Here is a 10785-nt window from a genome sequence, read left to right on the forward strand (position 1 = left end):
GTTTGCTTATTTAAATCAAGAATTTTTTCTGTAATTCACCAATATCAAAGGTGATATTGGATATGAAAGCTCCCTGCAAATGGGCTTTCACAAGATCCCATGGATACTCACTTTGGTTATATTCTAAGTTGGTTACACAAATATGAGTGTGATTAAAATGACAGCACAATTGCTGGTGCAATTGTAAGCTTTGTACTTGTTCCCCTAACCATAGAGCCATGGATTTCAACATTGCCACTTCAGTTTGTAACTCAGTGTTAATTTTACTCTCAAGTAGCCATGTTTTGTTGGTGGTACAAGTCTAGTTCTCCATGTACTGAGCTGTTTGAACAGAACTATGCAAAGCTACAGAGGACATTACTACAGAAGTTATTAGTGTGACCAAGGAAAAATAGCAAAAATTATCATGCCTAAGGCTTTACAGGTGCAATGAGTTAGCTGAGTTAGAAGAAGTTTCATGAAGTGCAAAGCAGGGGTGGCAGCCCAAGGCTCAGATAGATTAACAAGAATCCATACCCCAGGGATGTGACCCATAATTATCAAGGTAGAGATGTGTTTGCAATGTGCTATGATTAATGCAGTGATATAACTGACAAGATTTACAGGTCAATTGGGTATTGTTTACTTGGAGCTGGTCCTTGTTAGCTGCTATAAAGACATAATGATTAAAAAAACAAACCATAAATTTAGTGGTGATACTCTTTACAAATGTAACATCAAAACTGCATCAAGTAGCAGTACTAGTATTAGAGAGCACCCCTACCCAGATACTACCATTTGTAAATAGGACTGCTGCTTTCCATATTGTTTCTTGAATTGGACCTTTCCTACCTAGATATTGCCACTGAAAAAGAGGCAGGCTAAAGCCTGTTCCATGCCAAGCAACCCAGGCAGCAGAATGGGATTGGATCCCCATGTGGTATAAAGAAGAAGCATTAAAATCCTGCTACCAATGTCAGCGAAGTTTGTGCCATGATGTCTGATTTTCATGTTTACCATCTAGTTGACCTTTAGGTCCCCAATCCACAATGTCTCCAGTTAACATAGATTGTTTTCTAGCCAGTGGGCCAAGACACTGGGTCCATGGAGGGGGTAGGAACTACTGAAAAGAATCCATTCCATATAGTAAACACAATTGGGGTGATTGGGCTGGGAATGGTTGGTTAGCACACCAGTTACATTAATAGAACTAAGACCTAATAAGCACATGACTTTTCCATGGTGACTCAACCACGCTTGAGCTTGAATTCTAAGACAGCTACTATGGTTGAGCAATGTCTTTGTAGTGATACACCAGGGGAGTCCTTCCAGTGGGGCCATATAATTGATGACATTGTTCTGAGAGTGTAACTGTTCTATGTCAAGGGGAGTTAGGCGTCGTGGAGTGCATGCTCCCTGATCATGATAGGTCTCAGGGGGAGTGTCACTCCAAAGAACAGGCCATACTACTGGAGGATTAGGAACATATGCCCAATATGTTTTTGCCTCTGCACAGAGAAAACATACTGCAAAGGACATTATGGCTAACATGTCCAAGAACATGGATTCAGGGGTTTTTGCCTGGCCCTGACACTCCAGCATTTTCTCAGCTTCCTGCATGGTTTTCTTGAGTTGCCCTCAGGTTATGGTGGTTGATGTCATTGTGACTCTGGTCAGTCTTCTCTCCATCTTCGCACTCAGGCTCAGCTGACTCATGGCCCATACCAGAGGGACTGGGCCCATGGTTGGCCACCATGGATCCCTCCAGTCTCCCGTTCCATGGTTGCACGCACCTTGAGGGCACCCAAATATTTTGTCCATCTCCTGTAAAAACACAAGCATACCCTCATCCCCTTGTCAGTAAATCCATCGGAGCTTCCCATTGTCCTTCCATATTTATTAACAGCAAGCCAGTGATAAGCATTGTTTCTATAGATTATAGATTAACTAAAAGTATTCCTTATGGGAAACAAAGGGATGGGCCAAAATAAAGGGATGGGTCTCGCTAGTTATCTGCAGCAGGAGCATATTCTTAAGGCACAGATTGCTCATGCTATTGTTTGTGGTTTAAGAATGATTTTAAGCAGTTTTCTGCCCTGGGTGGGCCAGGTGTTCCTTGCCCTCATTCCGGTAAACCCACAACCTTCCAGCGTGGGAGTCATGGCCATCATGAACATGTCACAGTGCTTCAGAGATTTTGTTTATGGCCAGTTTTGGGGCCAGTTTATGGCCAGATTTTGCAGGACCTTTTCCCAACATCCATTGTCAGTTTTTAATTGTTTAGGGACCCCCATATGAGCAAATGATGACAATGTCACTGTACATGACCAGCTGTCTCTCCTGTTTGGCATGTAGCATGCAGCATATGAGAATAAGTGTCTATAGTCACATGAACATAGCTAAGCTTGCCAAAGGCTGCTAAAGGTGTATCCATGGGTATAACACCAGTGACATGCTGACAAGTGGGACAGGCTTGCACAACAGCTCAAGGCTGGCTGTGAGGCAGATGAAACATCCGAGTAAGGGCAGAGGTGTTTTGATGCAGTAATGCATGAGAAGCTTGAGCTTGTTGAAATACAGAATGAATCAATTTATCTGCTTTGTCATTGCCTAAAGATAATGGTCCAGGGAGATAGGTGTGAGAACGGATATGAGAAATATGAAAAGGAGCAGCATGAAAATTAACAGCTTGTTGAAGTCTTAGAAACAAGTTAAGCAATTCTGGCTCTAATGTACTTTTAATTGTAGCAGTTTCTATGTGACTGGCTACATTTACAACATAAGCTGAATCACAGACAATATTAATAGGAGTTGAAGCTGTAATCTCTAAAACTAGAATGACTCAATTAATTCTGAGCATTAAGCTGAAACCCCAGAGGTCCTTATTGTTTGAGTATGTTTAGGTCCATAAATAGCTGTGCGACCTTTGGAAGAGCCAACAGTAAAATAAGTTTGTCCATCTGGAATAGGCTTATGAAGAGTGATCACAGGAAGAATGAAAGAATGGACTTTATAAAACTGCAAAATTTTGTCTGAGGGATAATGATTATCTGTTGCACCTGCAAAATCTGTGAGAGCAGTTTGCCATTCAGTCGATATTTCCCATGCTGAGGCCTGTTGCTGGGAGTCTAAAGGAACAGTAGTCTTATCAGGTCATATCCTGTTGAAGGTGTGGCCTGCTCTCCACACCTGTGGGTATTTCTAGTTGGATGGGATGAGAGACTGAGAAAATAAATAAGACACAGAGACAAAGTATAGAGAAATAACAGTGGGCCCAGGGGACCGGCACTCAGCATACCAAGGACCTGCACCAGCACTGGTCTCTGAGTTCCTTCAGTTTTTATTGATTATTATTTTCATTATTTTAGCAAAAAGGAATGTAGTAGGAGAGCAGGGTGATAATAAGGAGAAGGTCAGCAAAAAACATGTGAGCAAAAGAATCTATGTCATAATTAAGTTCAAGGGAAGGTACTATGCCTGGATGTGCACGTAGGCCAGATTTATGTTTCTCTCCACCCAAACATCTCGGTGGGGTAAAGAATAACAAAGCAGCATTTCTGCAAACATGTCTCATCTCCCACCATAGGGCGGTTTTTCTCCTATCTCAGAATTGAACAAATGTACAATTGGGTTTTATACTGAGACATTCAGTACCCAGGGGCAGGCAGGAGACAGTGGCCTTCCTCTATCTCAACTGCAAGAGGCTTTCCTCTTTTACCAATCCACCTCAGCACAGACCCTTTATGGGTGTCAGGCTGGGGGACAGTCAGGTCTTTCTCATCCCACGAGGCCATATTTCAGACTATCACATGGGGAGAAACCTTGGACAATACCCCACTTTCAAAGGCAGAGGTCCCTGGGTTTTCTGCAGTGCATTGTGCCCCTGGTTTATTGAGACTAGAGAACGGCGATGACTTTTACCAAGTATACTGCTTGTAAACCTTTTGTTAACAAGGCATGTCCTGCACAGCCCTAGATCCCTTAAACCCTGATTTCATACAACACATGTTTTTGTGAGCTCCATGTTGGGTCAAAGTGGCTGGGGCAAAGCTACAAATTAACAACATCTCAGCAAAGCAATTGTTTAAAGTACAGGTCTTTTTCAAAATGGAGTCTCTTATGTCTTCCCTTTCTACATAGACACAGTGACAGTCTGATCTCTCTTTCTTTTCCCTACACCTGTAAGCATTTTTGACCTATGCCTGCCCATAGTCACTATTTGTGTAATTAAGGAAAGATAGACTTGCAAAGTTTTCAGTTTGATTAGATAAAATTAGCCAGTCTATCACTGTTACAGATTTCCCTAATCATTGGCCCATGAGTCCTGTTGGAGAATGGGGGGTAGGAAAAATAAACAAAAGCAAAGGTTTTTGCGGCTGCAGCCATGAGGCACGTCATTGTTGAAGCATTTGCTCAGTTGTAACTCAGCTTCTGCCTCTTTTGTAAGCTGCTGCAGGGAATTTAAAGAAGAATCTCCTTGTGGGGTTTGATAAAGATGTGTAAGTTGATAAGTAGCAATACCTAGCATTTCTCACAACCAATTAATGTCCCCTAACAATTGTCAAAAATAATTTAAGGTCTGTAATCTGTCTTTACAGAGAACCACTTTCTGAGGCCATACACTCCTCTCCATGACAATAGTTCCTAAGTAATGGTATGGGGAAGTTGTTTGCACTTTCTCTGGAGCAATTTTGAGCTTCCATTTAACAAGAGCTCACTTTACTTCTCGAATAATTGATGCAATATTTGATCTGTAGGAGCAGCCAAAAGAATATCCTCCATGTAATGAATGACATATGCAGTGGGAAACATATTTCGAGGTTCTTTTAATGCTCTTTGCACAAAATGCTGACATAATGTGGGACCGTTAAGCATGTCTTGAGGTAAAACTCTCCACTGATAATGAGAAACAGGTTCTTTTTTAATAATAGAAGGCACAGAGGAGGTGAATCAAGGCTTATCTTTCTCATGTAATGGTATAGTAAAGAAACAATCTTTAACATCTATTACTACAAGAGGCCAGTCCCTTGGAATGGTTGCCAGGGATGGCAGACCTTGCTGTAATGCACCCATTGGTTTAATCTGTGCATTAACAGCTCTCAAATCATGTAGCAATCACCATTTTCCTGACTTCTTTGGAATTACAAATACTGGTGAATTCCAGAAGCTAACTGACTCCTCAATACGTCAAGCATCCAATTACTTTTACTAGCTGATGGAATTTAGATAGTTTCTCCTGTGATAGGGGTCATTGATCCACCCACACAGGTTTGTCAGTCAGCCACTCTAGCAGCAAAGCAGTGGGTAGAGGAGAAATATTAATGAACCCAATCATAAATCCTGATGTCCCTATCTTTTTCTGTCTGTCTTTCCAGTTATTGATATCAGGTTAGGGTTTCCTTGTAGGAATTTTTCTAAACCTTTCCCACTCTGATATCCCATGTCTTTCAACATTTTAAATCCTGGGTTATCAAAGTTTTCATTTAAAAGTCTCATATCCCAAGCTGTAAGTAAGTCTCAGCCCCATAAATTCATAGCTATATTTGCAACATAAGGCTGGAAAGTACATGATTGTCCATCCAGACCAAGACAAGGTAAAATCTCAGCACTCTGTTGAATGCTTTGAGCAGCTCCTACTCCCACTAGGGATGTGGATGTTCATCTGAGGGGCCAAGAATGGAGGCCAATCCTCACTAGATATTATTGACATATCAGCTCCTGTGTCTATAACTCATAAAAAATTTTTTCCTTTAATTTGCACTACACAGATGGGTCTATTAGAGGCTATGGGTTTTGATAAATAGATTTATCATGTAGTTGTGCTCTCAAATCCTTTATTTCCTCATTTCTCCTTTCATGGAGAAGGGTGTAATTTGCAGGGAATAGGCAATAATAGCACTATATATTCCCCTGGTTTAAAAACTCAAAGATCTTGTGACATTAAAACTACTTTAATTTCTCCTTCATAGCCGGGCACGGTGGCTCACGCCTGTAATCCCAGCACTTTGGGAGGATGACGCAGGTGGATCACGAGGTCAGGAGATCGAGACCATCCTGTCTAACATGGTGAAACCCCGTCTTTACTAAAAATACAAAAAAAAATAGCCAGGCGTGGTGGCGAGCGCCTATTGTCCCAGCTACTTGGGAGGCTGAGGCAGGAGAATGGCGTGAACCCAGGAGGCAGAGCTTGCAGTGAGCTGAGATTGCACCACTGCACTCCAGCCTGGGTGACAGAGCAAGACTCTGTCTCAAAGAAAAATTCTCCTTCATAATCGGAGTTAACTACTTTGTGGACTACATTGATTTCTTGCAAGTTAAGGCAGCTTTGCCTAAAATTAGTCCCATGTATCCTGCTGGTAAATGTCCCCAAATGCCAGTGGGAACTTTTGTAGGTTTGTCTCCTCCAATTAGTGTAATTCTTTCTCTGGCAGGGAAATCTAATCCTGCACTTCCTGGTGTTCCTGGGGAGAGGGAATCAATATTTGTCACGGGACCCACCCCTGAAGTGGGGTTGTTGTCTGAACTGGGAATGCCCTCATTGTCTGAGGGGCCTGGGTCCAGGCCCCCTTATCATTTCCCAACAGGTGGGGTGCCATTCTGATGAAATTTTGAGCAGCATTGATTAGCCCAATGATTTCCTTTGTTACAGCAAGGACAGAGTCCTGGCATTTTTTTCTGCTGGTGTTGGCACCACATTGTAAAGTCCTTTCTGTTCTGAGATCTGGTGGCATTCCTTTTTAAAACGTCCAGTTTTTCCACAATTATAACATTTTCCCACTTTGGGGTTTGACCCTTGGCTCCTTTTAGATTTGTCAACTACTAAACTAGCCATTGCTTGAGCTAACATTGTAGAATGATGAAATTCAGTTCCTACATCCTGACAGGCTTTAAGGTAATTCCCCAAGCTCTTTGTGGATCTCACAGGAGCCATTGCACGCTTGCAATCTGCATTTTCATTTTCATAGGCTGGAGTTATGGTAAGCATTTCTGTAGCAGAGACATGAGGGACCTGATTCTGCACTGCCTCTTGCAGCCACGTGATAAATTGTGCATAAGGTTCCCATGATCCCTGCATGACAAGTAGAAAAGACTGCACTGGAACTCCCTCTTCAGGAATTGTGCTCCAAGCATGCTTGGCGGCTAAGGCAGACTGGTGGTAAGCAGCCTCTGGGAGTGTTAATTGTTGTACCAGATCTGAAAAGGGGTCACTGCCTGTCAGCATTTTCTCTGTAGTGTTTCCTTGACCAGAGGTGCAATTCTGCCTAGCCTGGTCTGAGCACATTTCTTGTCAATTTAAACTCCATGTGAAATACGCAGTGACGGATAAGCAAGTGTGAGCCAAATGTTTTATATCAAAGGGTGGGAGGTGCATGGCTCCGAACACTGATTCTAACAGTCTTATAGTAAACAGGCTTTGCACCCCATTATTAACCACACTAGCTTTTAATTCTTTTAGTAATTTAAACTCTACAAGAGTGTGCTCATGTAAAAGATTTTGCAGATCATTCGGATCAGGCCTTACAGTAATAGGAAAACCGCAAGGTCCTAAAGGTTCCCCAGCCATAGCAGCAGCATGCAAAATTTTTTGTACATGGGTTTCTACTTCTGTTACTGGATGGGGTGGCAGAGGCCAATTCTCCTCTCCTATTTCCTGCTTAGCAAACAGCCAATTCTCCTCCCCTTTCTCCTGCTCATTATTTTCAATAGGCACTGTTGGAGAAACAAATGATGTTTTTAATTCTTGAGACTCAGAACCTGACTCCTGATGTCTGACAGAATAAGAAGACAATGGCAGTAGGACCGTGTGAACAAAAACGCAAGCAGAAAAAACAGTAGGGTCTACTTTGAAACCTTTTTGATGAGTCCGTTTCAATCCCTTTTCTATTTTGTCCCAATTTTCTACATTGAGAGTGCCTGCCTGCAGAAACCATGGGTTATGTGTAATAACCTCCTGCAGAAGCCTAGTTAATGCCTGTGAATTAACTTGAGCTCCAGACTGTTTCAACAGAACTTTAAGCAATTGCACATAATGTTTTTCTTCAACAGACAAATTCTGCCCCATGTTACCCTGATTCAGAAACTTCCCATTCCCAGTACTTCTTTAGAACACTGACCTTATACTCCCTGCTGGCAGATTTGTCCCAGGGTACTCATTCATCTTGTTAGCTTCACTTCCTCTGCTCCAGCAGACCTTCTTCATTCATGTCCTTGAAGTCCCTGTTCATGATGTCACTTTGCCGCAGACCCTGGTGGACTGAACAAAGGAGAACGAACACAGAAATAAAGATAAAAACAAAAATATCTGTTTTAAAAGAAGGGGTTGGGGGCTCCTTGCTTCTAGTGAACAAGGGCCCTGAGCTTCTAGAGCCCTTCATATTTATTGAGTAAAGGAAATAGGGAGGAGGGGGTGATTGTCAGTCAGCTGCTTGATTTAGTGCAGGCCTGCATGACTGCTTTCTTTGAACAGTAGGCTCCAGATATTCCAGTAGATAACCTCAAGGAGCACAGCACCAGGGAGTGATTGCCCTAGGCATAACTTCTGGTGGCAGGCGCAGATGTGAGTTTGCCCACATGCTGCATATATGATAAACAGTTTGCTGTTTGATCATATAGCCTCCAATGGAATGCTGAGTTGGTCACAACCCTCAGGCTTTCAGCTCCCCAAATTTTTCACTATAGAGAATTCCTTTATGTAAGGAATTACTTCTTTCATCACTCTTTGTCTTTGCTATTTGACATTTTGATGATAATGTGACTCACTGTGGGCCTCTCTGAGTTTCTCTTACTTGAAGTTTGCTGAGCTTGGATTTAGAGATTCATGCCTTTCATCAAATTTGGAAAGTTTTACCTATTATTTCTTCATATTTTAATTCTTCCCATTTATTTGTCTGTTATCTTTCTCCACTGGCTTCTCACTAGACAAGGCTGTCCCACACAATGACACTTTTCTGCCTGGGGCTCACCTGTACAGGTGACTTGAAGGATTCCTCTCTTCTCTGACCTCACCTTTTTGCACTACACCTTCTTAATCATACTACATTTGCAGAGCTGATACCCTGCTCATGGGACTAGACACAGGATGTTGGAGTCATGAGTAGGAGACAAGAACTTTGCACAAAAAGGATTCTAACACTTTGGGTTTAAAGCGTTCTGAAGATAGACAAGTCCAATTTTAGAAACAGCAAAATAATAAGAGCAGAAAATTTTCACAGGGACTCAAAAGCAAATACCCTCACTCACTACCCCATATAGAACTAATCCTTGAAAACCATGACAGAGAAAATGAAATCCGTGCAATGAACAGATTTTTACTTTCCTGGGAAGTCACTAGACTGCCTCACAAGGACAGGGACCATCCATTTTGTGTTCACCACTAACTTGCCATTATTATGGCAAATCTTGGAACACAAGACATGCTCAAGAACAACTATTTGCTGCATCAAAAATGAAGAAGGAATGAGGCCAGCCTGCTCCACCAAGGTTAAGTTTCTAAAGTTCTCCAGCAACATGTCTCTGTACAGGTTTTCCCAAAGAAAGTCCAGTAACGCCCACTCCTCCAACAATGTCTACTGCCATTTACTTGAAGGTTGAGGAGTTCTAAAATATCACACACATATTCTGGCTCAGGCAATGGGCATCTTCAAGAATGTACCAGGATGGATATCACAGGAGGATGATGGATGGGCTGGTAGCACTAGGGAAGGAGACCAAAACAGGAATTCAGACATGTTCTTGAGGCTTCTTATTATCTGCCCCATGACTCACTTCTCTCCTCTTTTACCCACAAACACTGAACCATCTTCTAGATAGAAGCCTTGATGGCTTCACTAGCATATAGTTGACCTGATTTTTCCACTATGTTGTAAAAACTCATCCAGTGGCCGGGCACAGTGGCTCATGCCTGTAATCCCAGCACTTTGGGAGGCTGAGATGGGTGGATCACCTGAGGCCGGGAGTTTGAGACCAGCCTGACCAACATGGAGAAACCCTGTCTTTACTAAAAATAAAAAATTAGCCGGGCATGGTGTCACATGCCTGTAATTCCAGCTACTTGGGAGGCTGAGGCAGTAGAATCACTCAAACCTGGGGGGTGGAGGTTGTGGTGAGCCGAGATTGCACTATTGCACTCCAGCCTAGGCAACAAGAGAGAGACTCCATCTCAAAAAAAAAAAAAAAAAAAAAAAAGGGAGTAGGGGAGAATGAATATTGAGAAGACAACTAGCTATTATTTGACCTGCGAGGTCAGAGAGAATTTTCTCATAAATAAGAATAAAGAGGCCAGGAGTGGTGGCTCATGCCTATAATCCCAGCACTTTGGGAGGACAAGGCAGGTGGATCACGAGGTCAAGAGATCAAGACCATCCTGGCCAACATGATGAAACCCCATCTCTACTAAAAATACAAAAATTAGCTGGGTGTGGTGGTGCACGCCTGTAGTAGTATCTGTAGTTCCAGCTACTCAGGAGACTGAGTCAGGAGAATCGCTTGAACCCAGGAAGTGGAGGTTGCAGTGAGCCAAGATTGCGCCACTGCACTCCAGCCTGGTGATAGAGCAAGATTCTGCCTCAAAAATAAATAAATAAAAGAATAAGGAAGCTGAGCACAATGGTTCATGCCTGTAATCCCAGCACTTTGGGAGGCCAAGGTGGGTGGATCACCTGAGTTCAGGAGTTCCAGACCTGCCTGTCCAATATGGTGAAACCCCATCTCTACGAAAAGTACAAAAAATTAGACAGGCATGGTGGCATGTGCCTGTAATCCCAGCTACTCAGGAAGCTGAGGCAGGAGAATCACTTGAACCCAGGA

The sequence above is a fragment of the Pongo pygmaeus genome, chromosome 20, assembly GCF_028885625.2.
Source record: "Pongo pygmaeus isolate AG05252 chromosome 20, NHGRI_mPonPyg2-v2.0_pri, whole genome shotgun sequence".
In the NCBI taxonomy this organism is placed as follows: domain Eukaryota; kingdom Metazoa; phylum Chordata; class Mammalia; order Primates; family Hominidae; genus Pongo; species Pongo pygmaeus.